The 19163-nt window shown below is 39.2% G+C and overlaps 1 protein-coding gene across 6 annotated transcripts in view; it reads left to right on the top strand.

Moving 5' to 3' along the window:
* Positions 1-18675: 18675 nt before the first annotated feature.
* Positions 18676-19163, top strand: part of VIT (vitrin) — a 128208-nt gene continuing 127720 nt past the window's right edge. For all 6 annotated transcript variants that reach the window (XM_045369503.3, XM_005576140.5, XM_045369502.3 and 3 more), the window contains exon 1: positions 18676-18947. The gene's annotated coding sequence lies outside the window, so the exon portion shown is untranslated. The remainder of the gene's footprint in view (positions 18948-19163) is intronic.

Raw genomic sequence — 19163 nt, 5'->3', positions numbered from 1 at the left:
TAGAAAAGGAGTAACCAGTGAGGTGGGACAAAACCAGAGAGGGTGCCACCAGCGTTTCCACAAGAAGAGTGTTACAAAAAAGAGGAAGTGGGCAGGCACGTCGAATGAGCAGAAAGGCCAAGCACGAGGTGGACAGAGAAGTGGCCATTACATCTGGCCTTTTGGAGGGCATGGTGACCTCTGCAGGAACAGAGGCGTGATGAAACCTGAAGCCCCATTAGGAGAGGTAGAAGAGAGAATGAGAAAGTAGAGACTGCAAATTCGGACAACGTTCAAGAAGTTTGCTTGTAAATGGAGTAAAAATTTGAGCCAGTGGCTGGAATAGAAATGTCCAGTCATAGGATATCTATCACCTCAAACATTTATAATTTATTTGTGGTGGGAAAATTTCAAATCTTCTAGTTATTTTGAAATATACAACAAATTGTTGTTAACTATATATAGTCATCCTACCATGCTATTGAACACTGGAACTTATTCCTTCCATCTAAAGAACACTTACACATTTCTTTTATACTAGTAACAAATTTTCTCCATGTGTATTTATCTGAAAATTCTTATTTCACCTTAGTATTTAAGTGATGTTTTCATTGAATTTAAATTCTAGGTGGACTTTTCTTTTCTATCAGCACTTTAACAAGGTCATCCCATTGTTTCTTGGCTTCTATTGTTGAAAACGAATGATAATTTTTTATCATTGTTTTCCTATAAATAATGTTTCTTTTTTCCTCTGGATGGATTTTCAGCAATTTGATACTCTGTTCCCAAATGTGTTTTTCTTTATTTCTATTTTGCTTGGGGTTTGCTTAGCCTCCTGATTCTGTGGTTTGAGAATTTTTGTTTTGTTGGGTTTTTTTAATGTAAAAATTGGAATACTTTGGCCAGTTTTTCTTCAAATATTTTTTCTGCCTTATTTTCTCTCTTCTACTTTTGGGGCCCCACTTATATGTATGCTGCACCACTTGATTCCATCCCACAAGTTATTGAAGCTCTGTTCATTTTTTTCTTAGTCTATTCCCTCTGGCTTCAGTTTCAATAATTTTTATGGATGTACTAATGTTTACTTTCCTGTTGTTTCCAATCTGTGTTAATCCCATCTAATAAATTTGTTATTTCAGATATCATACTTTTCATTTCTAGGATTTCCATTATTTTTTTCTTTCAATTTTGCTGTTTTTACCTTGTCTGCCATTATAGCTCCATGCTTCTCTAAATTCTTTACCATATTTATCATAGTTATTTTACAGGACTTGTCTGTTAATTCCAAGATCTGGCTTGCCTCTTGATCTGTTGCTATTTGCTGTTTCTTTCTTGTTGTCTATAGATTACATTTTCCTGTGACATTCAATGTATGGCATTTTTAAAAAATTTTATTCAGAACACTGTGTATGATACATTTCAGAAACTGTAGATCCTATTATTTTCCTCTGAACTTTACATTTTGTTTTAACAGTATAATTATTGATGAATTAATTACCTGTCTCTTAAAGGTTTGGTTTAAGTTTTGTTAGGGTCATCTTATAGGTTTTACCATTAATCTTATGGTGGTTTTCTTAATCCTGGTGAGAGGTGACAATGTACTAGCAGCCCTCACTCTCAGCGCCTCCTTGGCCTCCCCGTCCATTCCGGCGGGGCTTGAGGAGCCCTTCAGCCCACCACTGCACCGTGGGAGCCCCTCTCTGGGCTGGCTGAGGCCAGAGCCGCCTCCCTCTGCTTGCAGGGAGGTGTAGAGGGAGAGGCGGGGGTGGAAACCGGGGCTGCCAGTGGGGCTCGCAGGCCAGGGTGAGTTCCGGGGGTGCGGGCGCAGGCTCGGTGGGCCCCACACAGGGAGCGGCTGGCAGGCGCCCCCAGCCCAGGGCAGAGAGTGGCTTAGCAGCCGGGCCAGCAACGGGAAGGTTGCCCCGGGTACCCCAGCAGTGCCGGCCCGCTGGCACTGCACTCAAATTCTGGCGGGGCCTTAGCTGCCCCCCTGCAGGGCAGGGCTCTGGACCTGCAGCCGGCCATGTCTGAACTCCCCACCTGCAGTGGGTTCCAGTGCTGCCCAAGCCTCCCCAACAGGTGCTGCCCCCTGCTCCGTGGCACCTGGTCCCATCGACAGCCCAAGGGCTGAGGAGTGCAGGCGAGACTCTGGACTGGCCAACAGCTCCATCTGCAGCCCCGGTACAGGATCCACTACATGAAGCCAGCTGGGTTCTTGAGCCTGATGGGGACTTGGAGAACTTTTATATCTAGCTGGAGGATGATATGTGCACCAATCAGCACTCTGTATCTAGCTAATCTGGTGGGGACTTAGAAAACTTTTATGTCTAGCTAGAGGATGGTAAATAAACCAATCAGCACTCTGTGTCTAGCTCAGGGTTTGTAAATACACCAATCAGTACTCTGTGTCTAGCTCAAGGTTGTAAATACACCAATTGGTACTCTGTATCTAGCTAACCTAGTGGGGACTTGGAGAACTTTTCCGTCTAGCACTCTGTGTCTAGCTCAAGGATTGTAAATGCACCAATCAGCACTCTGTCAAAACGGACCAATCAGCTCTCTGCAAAATGGACCAATCAGCAGGATGCAGGTGGGGCCAGATAAGGGAATAAAAGCAGGCTGCGGCGCCACCAGCAGCAACCTGCTTGGGTCCCTTGTGGCAATGTGGAATTTTATAATAAATTTTGTTGCTGCTTACTTTTTGGGTCCACGTTGCCATTAGAGCTGTAACACTCGGTGAAGGTCTGCAGCTTCATTCCTGAAGCCAGCAAGACCATGAACCCCCCAGAAAGAATGAACAACTCCAGATGTGCTGACTTTGAAAGCTGTAACACTCACTGTAAAGGTCTGCAGTTTCACTCCTGACAGGGAGATCACGAACCCACGAGAAAGAAGAAGCTCCAGACACATCTGAATGTCTGAAGGAACAAATTCCGGACACAACATCTTTAAGAACTGTAACACTCACCATGAGGGTCTGTGGCTTCATTCTTGAAGTCAGTGAGACCAAGAACTCACCAATTCCAGACACGCTGGGATATAGTCTTTACTCCTAAGGCAAGTCCCTTCTGTGGATTCCATGGGCAGCCTGAGATGTTTACCAAGCCCTTCTAACTTGAGAGGACATTAACTCCCAATTCTGTCTTCACAGCAGTAAGCAGCTGCAGAAATCTCGGTCAACTTTTTAGTGTTCCAGTTGATTATTTTCTCTGGGGCTTATTGGAATCTCATTGCACACAGTCACAGTTGAACATCTGCCAAACATTTGAGAGGTGTTTACATGTAGATTTGGGGTTCCCCCCACCCTGTATGACTCTGTTTTACAGTATTTCCTTCCTCAATATCCAGATGCGTTGGCATCCCCAAACTCTAACCTCTGACTTTTCAATTCTATAATATAGCCTTCTCCAGCTTGAGCTCTATCCTCCAAGGGTTGCACATACTGAAGAGTACTTTTAGGGCAAAAGCCAAATAAATACAGCTCACATGCAGTGCTGCTTTCTTTCAAGCGTCATATGCCCTCCACTGTCATCTTTTGGTAATTCTCCAGTGCCTCCAAAGAGTACTTTATTTTTTAAATAGACTTTACTATTTACAGCAGTTTTAGGTTCAAAACAAAATTGAGTGGAAAGTACAGTGTTGCTATACACCCTCTCACACACCCTACCCCCAACTCACAGCAGTCTCTGTTACTCCAGGATTCTATGTCAGGGTGGTACATTTCTTACAATTGGTGAATCTACATTGACACATCACTATCATTCAAAGTCCATAGTTTACACTAGAGTTCACTCTTGGTTTTTCACATTCTATGAGATTTGACGAATGCATAATGACAACATGTCCACGATTATAGCATCACATAGAATAGTGTCAGTGTCATAAAAATCCTCTGTGCCCAGACAATTCATCTCTCCCTCCTCCCTAATTCCTGGCAACCACTTTTTACTGTCTCCATAGTTTTGCCTTTTCCAGAGTGTTATATATTTGAAATCATATAATATGAAGCCTTTTCAGATTTGCTTCTTTCTCTTAGTAATATACATTTAAATTTCCTTCATGTCTCTTCATGGCTTGATAGCTCATCTCATTTTAGCTCTGAATAATATTTCATTTTCTGGATGTATCACAGTTATTTATTCACCTACTGAAGGACATCTTGGTGGATTTCAAGTCTTGGCAATTGTGAGTAAAACTGTTACAAACATCAGTGGCAGGTTTTTGAGTGAATATAAGCTTTCAACTCATTTGGGTAAATACCAATGAGTATAACTGCTGTATCTTATGATAAAAGCATATGTAATTTTGTAAATTACCACACTGTCTTCTAAGATGACTATGCCATTTTGCATTTCCACCAGCAATAAATGAGAGTTTCTGTTGCTCCATATCCTCACCAGCACTTGGTGGTGTTGGTGTTTTAGATTTTAGCCATTTTAATAGGTGTGTAGTGGTACTCATTCATAATTCTTTTCTTGGTATTTTGTATGTGGAAGATTAGATTTTTCAGACTTTGAGTGTCATTGCTATTTTTCATGTGCCAGAGAACTAGGATTTTGAGATGGTCTAATGCTATATGGTCAGGCAATAATTGTCTTGGTAATATGGATGATGGTTTGCCCCTTGGCTTGGACAGTGAAAACAAAATTTCTTATAGAAATTTATTCTCTTTCTTGCTGCCTGTGAGCCTTCAGCTTCCACAGGTTCACCCAAGAAAACATTTGGGAGAACTGAGTTGATCTGGGGAGCAATTGAAGGAAATTTATAGTGTTTTACTAATCAGAATTTGTATTCTAAGAGTCAGATAGTTAGTTCAAGTAATTTTCCAGAAATAGAAGGAGAAAGGCACAGGGGAAAGGAGAAAAGATACTTGGATAGATTGCTTATCTTGATTTTCACTAACTCTCGATGGTTTAAGACTACTACTTCACTTACGCTTCTTATGTGCTTCAGCACATAGTCTATGATCTGCCTTTGATATCACATACCTTGTGAACCTGCTTGTCAAATCAATTAATTTTTACAATCCCATCACCAATTCAGGATTCCAAAAGGACCTTCTCATACTGTTGCTATAAATTAAAGAGAGCACAAACACTACAGAACTGAGATCTTTTGTTACATTCCCCAAAATATCAAACACAAACTATGAAATTAACTTCAGTATCAGAAATAGCATATTCATTGATCAATTCAGTGAGCATCAACTGCCTACTTCCTAAGAAGCAGGAATTCTACTTTGGCTTCCTAAACTTAGTGTGTGGCAACAGAGCCCTTTGATACCTACATCTACTGATCATGCCTTCAGTTACTAAAAAAATTACGTGGTCAAAATATATTGAGTATGGGTGAAAGGCACCTTGCACATTGAAATTCAAAAGCAGATTCTTTCTACAAACCAGTTATTTACTGAGATCCTTGAGCTGTTTATTAGTGTCAAAGTGAAATAAAGTGGTCAGCAGTTATCTAGTGAATTCCTGATAAGTAAATTAAGCCATTCCTAGGCAATAAAATATCTGTTCTTGTTAATGGCAGCTTTGCTTCTTTTTATCCTAGAACAATCTGATATTTAGTAGCCCCAGTTATTAAACATGTACTCAGACAGAAATTTTCAAATTGTCTATTATTTGGTGAGCTACTAACAGGAATGTTTAAAATATTATGCTTCTTTCTACCTCTAATCATTTATTTATTCAATAAACATTTAGTAAGTTCTGCCTGTATTCCAGGCTCTACACCAAGCCTTGGGGATAGAAAGATGAGCAAAACTTAGCTCCTGCACTCAAGTTCATAGATATTCATAAATCATTATGGCAAATGACACATACCATAACAGAATTGTCCTATGGAAACTCAAAGAGAAGATGACAGATAAGTACAGAAGGATGAAGAGGAGTGTGCTAGTCTGATTCTGGAGAAAGACACTCCTGTCAGAGGAGGTGCACCTGCAAAGACAGGAAGTTGTTAATACAGAAAGAACAGAGGAGATGATATCCCTAGCCACGCCATGAGTATAGAAGAATGGGGTGGGAAAGGAGGCTGGGCAGGTCAGTGAAGGCATCCTAGGAGTGGTACACTATGCCCAGGAGTTTGGACGTCCTTCTGCAAATGGTGAAAAGCCACTGGGAGATTTTAAGCAGGACATAATCAGATTTATGCTTACAGATTCCTCTGGAAACAGTGGGGGGCACAGACTGGAGGAGATAAGACTGAGGGCAAAGAAACAAGTCAGGAATTTATACAATTATCCAGACAAGAAATGATGAAGATGATGGCATATTTTTTAGCTATAAAAAGAAATAAACTACTGCTGCATGTTACAACATTTGAGGATGAGCCTCAAAAATGTTATGCTGGCCGGGCGCGGTGGCTCAAGCCTGTAATCCCAGCACTTTGGGAGGCCGAGATGGGCGGATCACGAGGTCAGGAGATTGAGACCATCCTGGCTAACACAATGAAACCCCGTCTCCACTAAAAATACAAAAAAATTAGCCGGGCGTGGTGGCGGCGCCTGTAGTCCCAGCTACTCGGGAGGCTGAGGCAGGAGAATGGCGGGCACCCGGGAGGCGGAGCTTGCAGTGAGCCGAGATCGCGCCACTGCACTCCAGCCTGGGCGACAGAGCGAGACTCCGCCTCAAAAAAAAAAAAAAAAAAAATGTTATGCTAAATGAAAGAACCAAATCACAAAAGACCAAATATTGTATGATGCCTTTTATATGAAATGTCTAGAATTAGCAAATCTATAGAGACAGAAAGTTGATTTGTGGTTGCTTAGCACTGAGAGCCAGAGGAATTAAAAGAATGGCTAAGGGATATGGAGCCTCCTTCTGGGGTCATGAAAATATTCTAGAATTGATGATGGTTATAGATGCACAACTCTGTGAAAATACTAAAAACTACTGAACTGTACACTTTAAAAACATGAAAAGTTATGAATGTGAATTGTATCTCAATTGAAAAGTTTGTAAGAAAAAAAGAAAAGAAACAATGAGACCAGAATAAGAGAGGCAAAAATACTCTGATTCTGACCTGCAGATCTGTGTGGCTGGGGCTGCCACACATCAGGACAGGGAATTCAGAAGGATGATAGCTCTGTTCTGGACATTTTGTTTGAAGTCCCTGCAAAGTTGTACTAGTCAGCTTGGTCTGCAGTAACAAAACACCATAGACTGAATGGCTTAAAGCACAGGAATTTATTTCTCATGATTCTGGAGGCTGGGAAGTCCAAGATCAAGGTGCCTGCAGATTCAGTTCCTGGTGAGGGTCCCCTTCCTGATTGCAGATGGCTGCCTTCTCACTGTGTGGCTATAAGCAGGAGTTCATGGAGGGGAAGGGATGGAGAAGGAACTCTGGTGTCTCTGTTTCATCTTGTTAAGTACACTAATCCCATCATGGGGCTCTATCCTCATGACTTCATCTAAACCTAATTACCTCCCAAAGGTCCATCTAGAAATACCATCACAGTTGGGGTTAGGGCTTCAACATGTGAATTTCAAGGGGACACAAACATAAGTCCATAACAGAGGTATCAAGATGGTGATCAATAATAGCTAGGGGAACTTACAAGAGGGTCCAGAGATAAGGAATAGAAAGAATTCAACATATACTTAGTTCTCAAAACTGTGGAAGCAAATAAAACAAAGTAAGGAGGGCACATAGAGTGAGAAGAGGGCTGGGCCTAGACCACTAGGGAAAGTCATTGCAGACAGAGGAAGAGGTGAAAAGGGGTGAAATGAAGCTGTTAGAACGCAAAGAGGTACATAAATACCCCAAAACCCACCAAGTCCAGTCACGTCCCGAGCTCAGTGTTTTAAAATACATACTTGGGAGCATCTCTAAAACACAATTTTGCTAAATCAGGGCATTTGGTGTTCTAGTAGGCCCATCCTGGACTGCGTAAGATTGCCATTGCTCTGTGACCAGACTCCTAGCAGGACACTGACCACAGGTTTCTGGGCTTTCATGAAATGAAATGTATTCCTGCCTCTCTTCACCTGTCACATGGCTGGGAACTTCACTCTCTATTCACTGTGCAGTTTTCTTTTTCACTGTCCTACTAATGAAGTGGTTGTGTTCAGCTTTCATCATAATTAGAGTTCATTTGGTTCAAGTGCTTTGTAATTAATCTTTTATGCTAATTAATCTTTTTATACATTAATATATCACAAAACACATGAAAGCAAAACATTTTCCTTACTAGCAAATTAAATTAAGCTTCTTCAGCCTATAATCAAAGTGGAAGGAAAAATATCTAGACACATCAGGCCACAGAAAACCTCCGTTTGCTTAAAAAAAAAAAAAAAAAAGAAGACTTTCGGGTCTACATTAAAATTAGCACTTGGAAAACAGAAAAAATAAAATCACCCAAGCCATTCAGTTACCTATTTTTTCTCAGCAAGGTGTCCGTTCTCAACTAGCTTGTGGTTTCAAAAAAACAAAGGAAGGGAGATTTTTCAATAGTCATTTTTATATCTAGTCAGGATTTCTTTACCTGATTTTTAAACGTGAAGTTATGGAGCAAAAGCAAACACTGCCAAAGCAGATACTCCAGCTTATGTCGTTTATTATCACCTTGCAAGCAATAAACAGGCCTTACAGGCAAGTCCTGCTTCATGATTTCAAAACGTGTCTTTTGCATATTTTATCTGTCCTGATCCTCTCAGCAACCTGGGGCCGAGGCAGCTTAGCCAGGGAACAGGCCACTTGCATCCAAATCCTGACTTCATTTTCCTAGCTGTGTGTTGCCGGCCTTGTCACTTTATCTCTCTCTCTACATTTTCTCTTTTCCAAAATGACTACTACTTATTAGAGTTGCTTGAGAATTAAATGAATTCATAGATGCAAATGCTTAGAACTGTACCTGGCATACAGTAAATGCTCAGTAAACTGATTAATATCATACTTATTGTTATTATCATCACTTTCTGAAGCCAGAGACACAGAAAGACGACATTACTCAAGTAACATGTAGTAGAACTTAGACTCCTGTCCCATCTATTAGGAATTCCAGATGCTTTCCACTCTGCCAATGACAACTGGGGTTCTGGGGCACAACCCAGCACCTTAGAGGACACAACAGAAAGGACAATAGGTCATGCTCAACCAACAGGGTGCTCTGGGACCAAAGTGCTGAAAAAGGCCCTCCCACACTCCTACCCCAGGCGAGAGCCAAACTCGGGGTTTCTGGCTTAGAGTCCCTCTTGGCTGGGACTAGTATTGAATTTTTTGAAAAATCTGTGTCAAATCGATAAGCTGAAAATAAATGCTTTAATGTCATCTTAAGTTATACTTCCTGAGTGTCCACATAGGTTAAATGATTTTTTCCATGTTTGTTGCCCACTTAAAGTGTGTGTGTGTGTGTGTATTGTTCATATCACTGGCCTATATTTTTCTATTTGGTGATGCTTTTAAAGTTTTCTTACTGATTTTAAATATTTTTATAGTTTAAAAATATTAACAATTTGTCATGTTTATTACAAGTATGTGCTCCCATTTGAGTGTTTGCTTTGTAACTCTTTCATAGTGTATGTGTCCATTGTTTTTTAAAACCATGTCATAGTTTTAATGCTAATGTCATTAAACCTACTAATCTTTTCCTTTGTGATTTCTTCCATGGCTTTTATGCAATTTCAGTCACGTCTCCTCTCAGACTTTGCCCTTCCAAACAGAAGTTCTGGGCATTGTACTGCTGGTGGGAACCCATACAGCCAGCTTTCCACAGCTTCACTCCCACCACTCTGGCCACCCCTGCCCAGATGCCTATGTCACCTATACTCACCTTTCCAAATTATGAGAAAGAAATGCCATTTCCTTCTACTTTAAGACAAAAATATTATGACAAACATGTTGATCCATGTGGCCCAAGCTTTGTGCCGGCATTCTTGGGAGCCTTTCTGTAAAGAGACCCAGTCCCTTTTTTGTGTGTTATTTAAAAGGCACTATGAGCTCTTCATTTATGCATGAGGCAGGGAATTTGGTTTACCGCCGGATACATCACATCGTGTTGCTCTCCGTCAAGACTTGGCTTCTGTTTGCTTCTCATTCACTTAGATTTATCAGCCAGAGTAGTTGGATGCCATAAGAAACTTTAAAATTTGCTATGAACTTCTCTTCCACAGCAGCTGTAACTACTGAGAAAAAGATCTTGGCCAGGAATGGTGGCTCATGCCTGTAATCCCAGCAGTTTGGGAGATTCTGGTGGGAGGATCACTTGGGGCCAGGAGTTCAAGACCATCTTGAGCAACATAGTGAGACCCCTGTCTCTAAAAGAAAAACAAAAACAAAAACAAAAACAAAAAAGTCTGGTTCCTGAATAATCTCTAGAATGAGTTATATAATAATTATTATTAATGATATTTTGCATGGCAATTTATGGATCATAGGGTATTTTATTGTATCAAGATTGCACTGGCTAATCTTTATCAAGATTACATTGGCTAATATTAGCATTGGCTAATATTTATAACACAATGTTGAATAGTAGCAGATAGAGTGATTATCCTTGTTGAATTCCTGATGTTGGTGGAAATGCCTCCAGAGTTTTCCCATTAAGTAAGATGATGGATTTTAGGACTAAGGCATATACACTTTATGATGTTAAAGTACCCATCATTTCTTATTTTCTTGAATGTTTTCAATAAGGAGGCAATCTTAATCCATAAAGGTATGGGAAGCCTTTTATCAAGACTATCTAATTTGATACTCCAAATCAAAAGGTAAATTAATTTTTTCATTTTACAAATGAAGAAACTGAGTGTTCAAGTGACTTGCTGGAGGCTGAAGAGCCAAAAACCATGAATGCAGCCATGACACAGATCTAAGATCATATTTAATAAAACAAGTTTATTTCTAATCCAATATTCCATTCATGATACCATCATTTTTTTTGGTTTTAAAAATTTGTCTTTTTATATTGAAATAATTTCAGATTTACCAAAAATGTTGTAAAAGTAATACAAAGAATTTCTGTACACTCTTCATCCAGCTTCCCAAATATTAATATCTCATGTAACTACAATGCAATTAACAAAACAGAAAATTAGCACTGATACACAACCATTATCTGGTCTACAGACCTCATTTAAATTTCATCAGTTTCCCATTAATGTCCTTTTTCTGGTTCAAGGTCAAATCTAAGATCACACGTTGCATCTGATTGTCGTACCTCCTTAGTCTCTTCTAATCTGTAATAATCCACTGGTCTTTGTCTTTCATGACTTGGACATTCTTGAAAAGTACTAGCCAGTTAATGTAGAGACTGTTTCTGTATTTGTGTTTGTCGGGTGTTTCCTCATAATCAAAGTGAGTTATGTATTTTTGGTAAGAACACCACAGAAATGATGTTGTATTCTTCTCAGTGTACCATCTAAGGAGGCACATGATGTCCATTTGTCTAATTACTCACAATGTCAATTGTGATCACTTGGTTTCTCCAGGTTGCTCCACTGTAAAGATACTATTTTTCCCTATTTTGTTAACAAATATCTTTTAGGGGAGATACTTTGAGACTACATAAATGTCCTGTTTCTTATCATCCTTTTACACACTACTTTGTTGTTTGTCAAACAATAATTTTCTATTTCTATTATTCTTTCTTCTTTCATTATTATTTCTTTCATTCTTCTTTATTCCAACTAATATTCATTTATTAATTGGAATTTTTTGTAATGATGAGTTATTCCTTCTCCCTATTTATTTATTTATTATGTCAGTATAGATCCATAAAGTATTATCTTATTGTGTTGTAATTCATTCATATCATTATTTACTTTGTTCAAATTGTCCCAGATTTGGCTGAGAGCTACTTCAAATTAGCTGCTGTTTCCTTTTGGCATTACCATTATCTTTTGAGCACTTTCTTGCTTTTTGGCTCCAAAATGTTCCAGGCACACTTGTAATTTCCCATCCCCAGTTCTAGAATCAGCTATTTTTCAAGGAGCTCTGATTCTATTTATTGAAGAATATTAGAAACCAAGCTCTTAATATTGTGTGTGTTCATTGGTAGTGAGGTTTCATTGATTCTAGGTCTTTTCAATAAGTAGAACTAAGAGATAGACACACACACAAACACATACACACACCTATTTACATATCTGTGAATAGAGGTAGTGTTATTCCTTCTTTACTAATTCTTTTTCCTTTAATGGATTTTTCTCATCAAGTTGTACTGGCTAATATTTTTAACACAATGTTGAATAGTAGTAGATAGAGTGGTTATCCTTGTTGAATTCTTGATGTTAGTGGAAATGCTTCTGGAGTTTTCCCAGTAAGTAAGATGATGGATTTTAGGACTAAGGCATATATACTTTATCATATTAAAGTACCCATCATTTCTTATTTTCTTGAATGTTTTCAATAAGGAGGCAATCTAAATTTATAAAGAAGGCCTGGGAAGAAAGACACAATGGCAAACATGCACACAGATAAAATATGCCAATATATTAATTGTGAAAGCCCTTTTAAAAAATCATACTAGCAATAACAATCTAATTTTGTATTTTTAAAAGGTAACACTAAAATTGTTAACAAAACGATAAGATGCAAAGAACCTAGTTAAAATGGCCTAAGATTCTTTTCAAGTTTAAGAGTAAAAATAATAAATAACTTTAAACTTTAAAAAATTACAGTTGCATATATAGATTAAGATTTAAAAGGTAGATGCTAAAAGTTTAGAAATACAATCTGTAGATTCCAAAAACAGCATTGCAGGTAGGGAGAGAAGGAAACATAGAAAACTTCATTAATCCGGGCGCGGTGGCTCAACCCTGTAATCCCAGCACTTTGGGAGGCCGAGGCGGGTGGATCACGAGGTCAGGAGATCGAGACCATCCTGGCTAACATGGTGAAACCCCGTCTCTACTAAAAATACAAAAAACTAGCCGGGTGTGGTGGCGGGCGCCTGTAGTCCCAGCTACTTGGAGGCTGAGGCAGGAGAATGGCGTAAACCCGGGAAGCGGAGCTTGCAGTGAGCCGAGATCGCACCACTGCACTCCAGCCTGGGTGACACAGCGAGACTCCGTCTCAAAAAAAAAAAAAAAAAAAAAAAAAAAAAAAGAAAACTTCATTAATCTAGCAGAAAGCAGAAAAAGAAAATTAAAAAAGAATAAATAAAAAATACTAATAAGGACATAAATGCAAACAACTATATCAGTAATAATAATAAAAGTAGGTTAAATTTACCCAATAAAATGCAGAGATTGACAAACTAAAATTTTTAATAAATCCTGTTGAATGTTATTTACAAGATACACAACTAAAATGTAAGGACAAAGAAAGGTAGAAAGGAGAGAGATGGTGGGGTCAGTTAAATTATTCGCCTAGTTCTTCATTCCCTCTTCATTCACACTCTTACCATAGCTTCTATATGGGCAGCCTAGCTCCCCGCCCCTTGACTTTGGGCTTGGTCGTGGAACTTACTTTGGCCAGTGGAATGGACCAGAAATAATAGTTTGCCAATTCTAAGACTAGGCCTTATGAAACCTCACGTATTTTCCATTGCCCCCTTGCAACTTTGCCATTGCCATGAGATCTTCTCCTGTATAGCTGCTGTCCCAGCAGCATGGACAACAAAATAAACACACGTAGAGCAGAGGTTCGCCAGGCAACCCATAGACATATAATGGGAAGCAGAGCTGCACAGCACAGCACAGCTTAGATCAGCAGAGCCCCAGCTGACCAGTGTTCTGTGAACCAATCTTTTATTTTAGCCTTCATGTGCTTACTTGGCATAATAGGGAGATACAAGGCCTATAATCTCCTGCCCACCATTTTGAGCCCTTGTTTTGTATAAGGCACTTTTGTATTTTTCTAATCTGCCAGACCAGCAGCCCTCTGTAATGTAGGATCTACAGGATAGCTTCCAGTGTCCAGTATCATCCTTTAGGTCTTTTAAACTCTTTTATACTCTTACAATCACAGTGACTTACTCACATTCATTTTTCATGAGTTTGGCCTAGAATATTGTGGGTATTGTCTAATACTTGATACAGTGGTTCCAGCTCATTTCTTTCAGGGAAGCATTTGGAAGTAGTGATCTTTCTGACATCTTTTGTAAAAAATAGCCTAAAGAAAATGAATTCTACAGGTGCATCATTTGCTGTTCTCAGAGCCTACCTTTTACCTAGTAATCAATGACTCCTATCTAATAATCATGTTTTTCTCCCTGACATATTCTTAAGAAACTCTTCACTCTAGTTTTGGAGGAGGCTTTTTTTACATTGCTCAGCAAAATCTCTTTTGATGGTGATAGTGTACATTTAACAAAAGCAAATTACATTGGCAAATTTCCTATTCACATTAAAACTACACAAAACATGTATACTTAGCAGTCATATTCAGCAGTGTCCAGGAAACAACTGATGGATGCTTGCAGCAAGCATCTACCAAAGTGCAGGGAGAAAACAGTCTCAAAACTGTTGTAGAAGAGTTCAAGGCAAATCACATTTCTATGAAATACTGAAGTAACATCAAAGATGATGTTGCCTTAGACATTTAAGGGAGCTTGTGTTATGAAAGGTGTAACTCTTGTGTTTTTTACCTGCACACAGTAAAAGTATCAGGAGTGTCTGAAAAGACTATCTCATTACTTAGACTCTTAAATTGCCACCCTGAATTTTTAAAAGTCACATAAAAGAATGGAGTTGTGATATGAAGAATGCATTGATTTCTCCACATTCTGTCTCTGGAGTGAGGAAAAAAATGAGGCAGTATATTAAAGAGTCATCAAGTTCAATGTTTATGACAATAATAAAAACTTTTAATAGCGAATGTTCTAAAAGAGATTTGAGTTTTTGTACTGGATACAATACAAGACTGGGATACTAAGTTTATGTGGTGATAAACAGTTATTTAAGAAAGAAGTGATGCATTCAAGCAACCATAGGTGATTTATAAGTAAAACAGAATTTCAAGTAGTAATATCAGGAAAAACTGAGTATCACAATTCTTGTTCTCAACTTGAAATAATCTAGTTCAGTTTATGCCAAGTAGCAAGCTCAAGGCCACTCACCAGAAGTTGTGATCTTGTTTTACTTTAAAAAGATAAAAGATTTCCCCAAGGCCACCACCTTGATTGATTTTGTTGTAGGTGTTGTTGCTGCCAGACGTCTGGGTTGGAAGGTTGATTCCACTCCTGGCACCATCATTGGCGGTCCATGCGAGGCCCCAGGACTTTTGCCTTAATGTTTTTTATTCCATTTTATCCCAATTCTCCATTCCCATCCTATTTTCCCATAAGCAACCATTCTAATGTATTTTCAAACATTTTTTAGTTAATACTTATTGTATCCCTATTATGTGTTGGCTTCAAGGGCTAGGAATGCATCACTGATCAAAGCGGATAAAAACTCCTGCCTTCCTGGATCCTATTTTCTAAAGGGGGATGCTCGATTTGAAAATCAAGTAGTACGGCCAGGCGCGGTGGCTCGCGCCTGTGATCCCAACACTTTGGGAGGATGAGGCGGACGGATCACGAGGTCAGGAGATGGAGACCATCCTGGCTAACACGGTGAAACCCCGTCTCTACTAAAAATATAAAAAAATAGCCGGGCGTGGTGGTGGACGCCTGTAGTCCCAGCTACTCGGGAGGCTGAGGCAGGAGAATGGCGGGAACCCGGGGAGCGGAGCTTGCAGTGAGCCGAGATGGCGCTGCTGCACTCCAGCCTGGGCAATAGAGCGAGGCTCCGCCTCAAAAATAAATAAATAAATAAATAAATAAATAAATAAATAAATAAATAAATATCAAGTAGTAAATGTTATTAAAGGACAGTAAGTACTAGAGAGAAGAATAAAACAGGGAAGAGGAAAAGGAAAGGCTTGGGATGGAGGTGCCATTTTAAAACAGGACAGCCAGGAAAGGGCTCACTCAAGAGGTAACATTTGAGCCTAGATTTTAAGAAAGTGAGCATGAGAGCCATGCAGATATCCGAGAGAAGACGTCGGGGACAGCACGTACGAGGGCTCTAGGCCTTTGCTTTCAGCTTCCGCACAGTACTTCATGGTGTGCTTCTCCCATACTTAACTCATGATTTCTCTGGCAATGGACTTCTGGTGGCCCTGTGTGAGAAGCTCACTGACGAATATACCCCCCAGAAAGAGGTGGATGGATCCTGGGGTACACAGGTAATTCAACCAAGTACTTCTGGATTTTTCTCTAGAATAGCCACATTTGTCATCACCAGTAGCAGCTCATCATGGCCATGACATGTCTGCCATGCTCTTTGTTCAGATTTCTAATTTTTGCCAAGATGACGAAAACAAAATATTTCTTTGTTTTTTAAAAGGGAATGGCTCCTTTTTAACTGTTTTTAACTGTGGTAAAAAATGTAATAAAATTTGCCATTTTTTCCATTTTTAAGTACAATTCGGTAGCAGTAATTACATTCATAATATTGTGCAACCACCACTACTATCTATTTCCAAAATCCTTCATTACTGCAAGTGAGCATCTCTTCATATGCTTTTCAATACATTTATATTTGATTTTGCCTTATTTACCATAAGCAAACAAATTAAACTATTATAGTAAAAGAAAAGAAGCTCTAAGTCATAATATAGCACCATTGCTTTGGAGTCAAGAAGCCTTGGATTTGAATCCCATATCTTGCCTTACTGGCTGCATGACCCTGGGAAAGCTGCTTAATCTCTTTGAGCCTCAGTTCTCTTATCTATTGAATGGAGATTATACTACTAATCCTTCTACATTCTTCTAAATGTTAAGTGTAATGATATATGTACAGGGTTGCTGCCCTTAGTAAAAGTAAGTATTTGATAAACAGCAACTAGCATTATTACTATTATTATTTATTATTATTTTCTTTGAGACCAAGTCCTGCTCTGTCAACCAGGCTGGAGTGCAGTGGCGCGATCTCGGCTCACTGCAACCTCCACCTCCCAGGTTCAAGCGATTCTCCTGTCTCAGCCTCCCGAGTAGCTGGGATTACAGGCACCCACCATCACATGCCTGGCTAATTTTTGTATTTGTAGTAGAGACGGAGTTTCACTATGTTGGCCAGGCTGGTCTTGAACTCCTGACCTTAGGAGATCAGCCTGCCTCAGCCTCCCAAAGTGCTGGGATTACAAGCTTGAGCCACCGAGTCCGGCAGCATTATTATTAGTAGTATTAGTAATAATGTGATTATTAATTATGCTTAGGCTGCCATTTCATCTGAACCTGCCCTAATTCAAATGGTGGGACAGGGGGTCCTCAGTGTTACAGCATTATCATCCTTACCACCAAAGAACCTGGGATCAGAATTTAGTGGAGGAATAAAGAGAATTGAGAAATAATTTCATTGCAGAACCAAAAGAAGTAAGGGTAGAAATGATTAAATAACATTCAAATCATTACCTTTTTTGTTTTAGTCTCCATGTTCCTTTACTGGAGCAAGATTCCTGATCAGTATACAGTGATGTATTTACTAAACAGAGACCTGAGCAGAAATTACATAGTATCCATCTAGATAGCTTGTTACACTTTGCCTATTGATGGAATCATTCCATTTATCAAGTTTTATACATCAAAAAGCTTTGAATTTCATCAGGCTCTTCATTAATTCACTTCGGAAAAAGTGGCATTTAATTTCAGCTACCATATTTTATAGCATTAAAAAGCTTATGCATTAGGGTGCATCTCTGCACAATGGCATTGAGCAGATGAATCCCACCCAGATTCACATAGTCACATTTGGGAGCTTTAGACCAGAGAGCTGGGCCAAAGTTACTCCTAATCAACACAGACTTCTTACTGTGAGAGCCTATCTTCTTGGCCACATTTTATATAGCCAGTGAAGACATGCCAGCAACCAACCCATGTATAACTTGGCATTGGAGCGCAAGGTCTGTCAAACAATGATCTTAAAAATGGAGCAGTTCCAGGGCCAACAGATGAGGACAGGAGGCTTCTCGAATGGGAGAAGGTTCTCCTCCCTAGCTGCGTGAGTGCACACTCCCCAGCAGGAGGAGGAATGGCTCTTTGCTACCTTCTCCCGTGCTTGAAAAAAGATGCTCTGCCACGCTGATGGACTTTGGAATCTCAAGATCTGCCAGATGTACTTTTTTTTGGTCTGATTTTTTTTTCATGCTGTGATACGTTAATACACATGTTGAATCTGAATCTCTTAGATTTCGCTGATGACACTAATATATAAATAACTAAAACTGGCAGATTTCATGTGAGATTATTCATCAGTACTTTTTTGAAACATGAGTCAAGTTTTGCTTTCCACTATGATTATCTTGTGTCCTGTAACTACCGGCATATAATTGAGTCATTTCATAAAACTTGCCAAAACGCAGAAAGGACTGAAGGAGAAAACAAAACAAAAAAATAGCATTAATATGGAGGAAAAAGTAAGTATTTTCAGCTCAAAAGTGGGAGTCCAGTAGAATAAGTTTGGGAGTGTTTGCACGGTTCTCCTTCGTTGTGCAGTTCAGTTCAGCTGTTCACTAGCTTTTGAAAAAGAAAGAAAAAATTTAATTGCGCCTGCTGAAGTGATTTTTGAAACATATCTTTTACTTTCCATTTTTATCTAAGTGGTCCTCCTCTACTTTTTAGAATGTCAAATTGTAGAATTTGCTTACTGAAAATCTGTGCTTTGGGCTACAAAAGAATATTTAGAAATCCTTACCAAAAAAAAAAAAAAAAAGGCAGTGGGAGTGGAAATTTGAAAGAGGACCGCCTAATTCAGCACTAAAACCAGTGTGAGAAGCAGTATGTGTGAGCGTGTGTGTGTGTGTGTGTGTGTGTGTCGGGGGGGGTGTGAAATGTGTTTTTCAAAGTACTGAGAGGTTGATGGGACTGTTTGATTAGCTCCTCTGAGAAGAAGAGAAAAGGTTTTTGGACCTCTCCCTGTTTCTTCCTTAGAATAATTTGGATGGGATTTGTGATGCAGAAAAGCCTAAGGGAAAAAGAATATTCATTCTGTGTGGTGAAAAATTTTTGAAAAAAAAAATTGCTTTCTTCAAACAAGGTATGTCTGATGAATTTCTAAGCTGTGTGTACAGTTACTTTCCATTCATTATTATTGAAATGTGTTTGTCTTTAAGAAACTACAATACAAACCTTGACCAAGTAAGCAGCCTGTACAAATTTCAGTTTCAAGAGAGTTGAGATGAGAGTGGGTGGTACTTGGCATCCTTGTAAACAACTAGTAATATACATATATATTTATCAATTCTAAATAAAC

This window comes from Macaca fascicularis, chromosome 13, assembly GCF_037993035.2.
Source record: "Macaca fascicularis isolate 582-1 chromosome 13, T2T-MFA8v1.1".
In the NCBI taxonomy this organism is placed as follows: Eukaryota; Metazoa; Chordata; class Mammalia; order Primates; family Cercopithecidae; genus Macaca; species Macaca fascicularis.
Note: the sequence above shows the minus strand (reverse complement) of the source record. Positions and strands in the feature narration are given on the sequence as shown.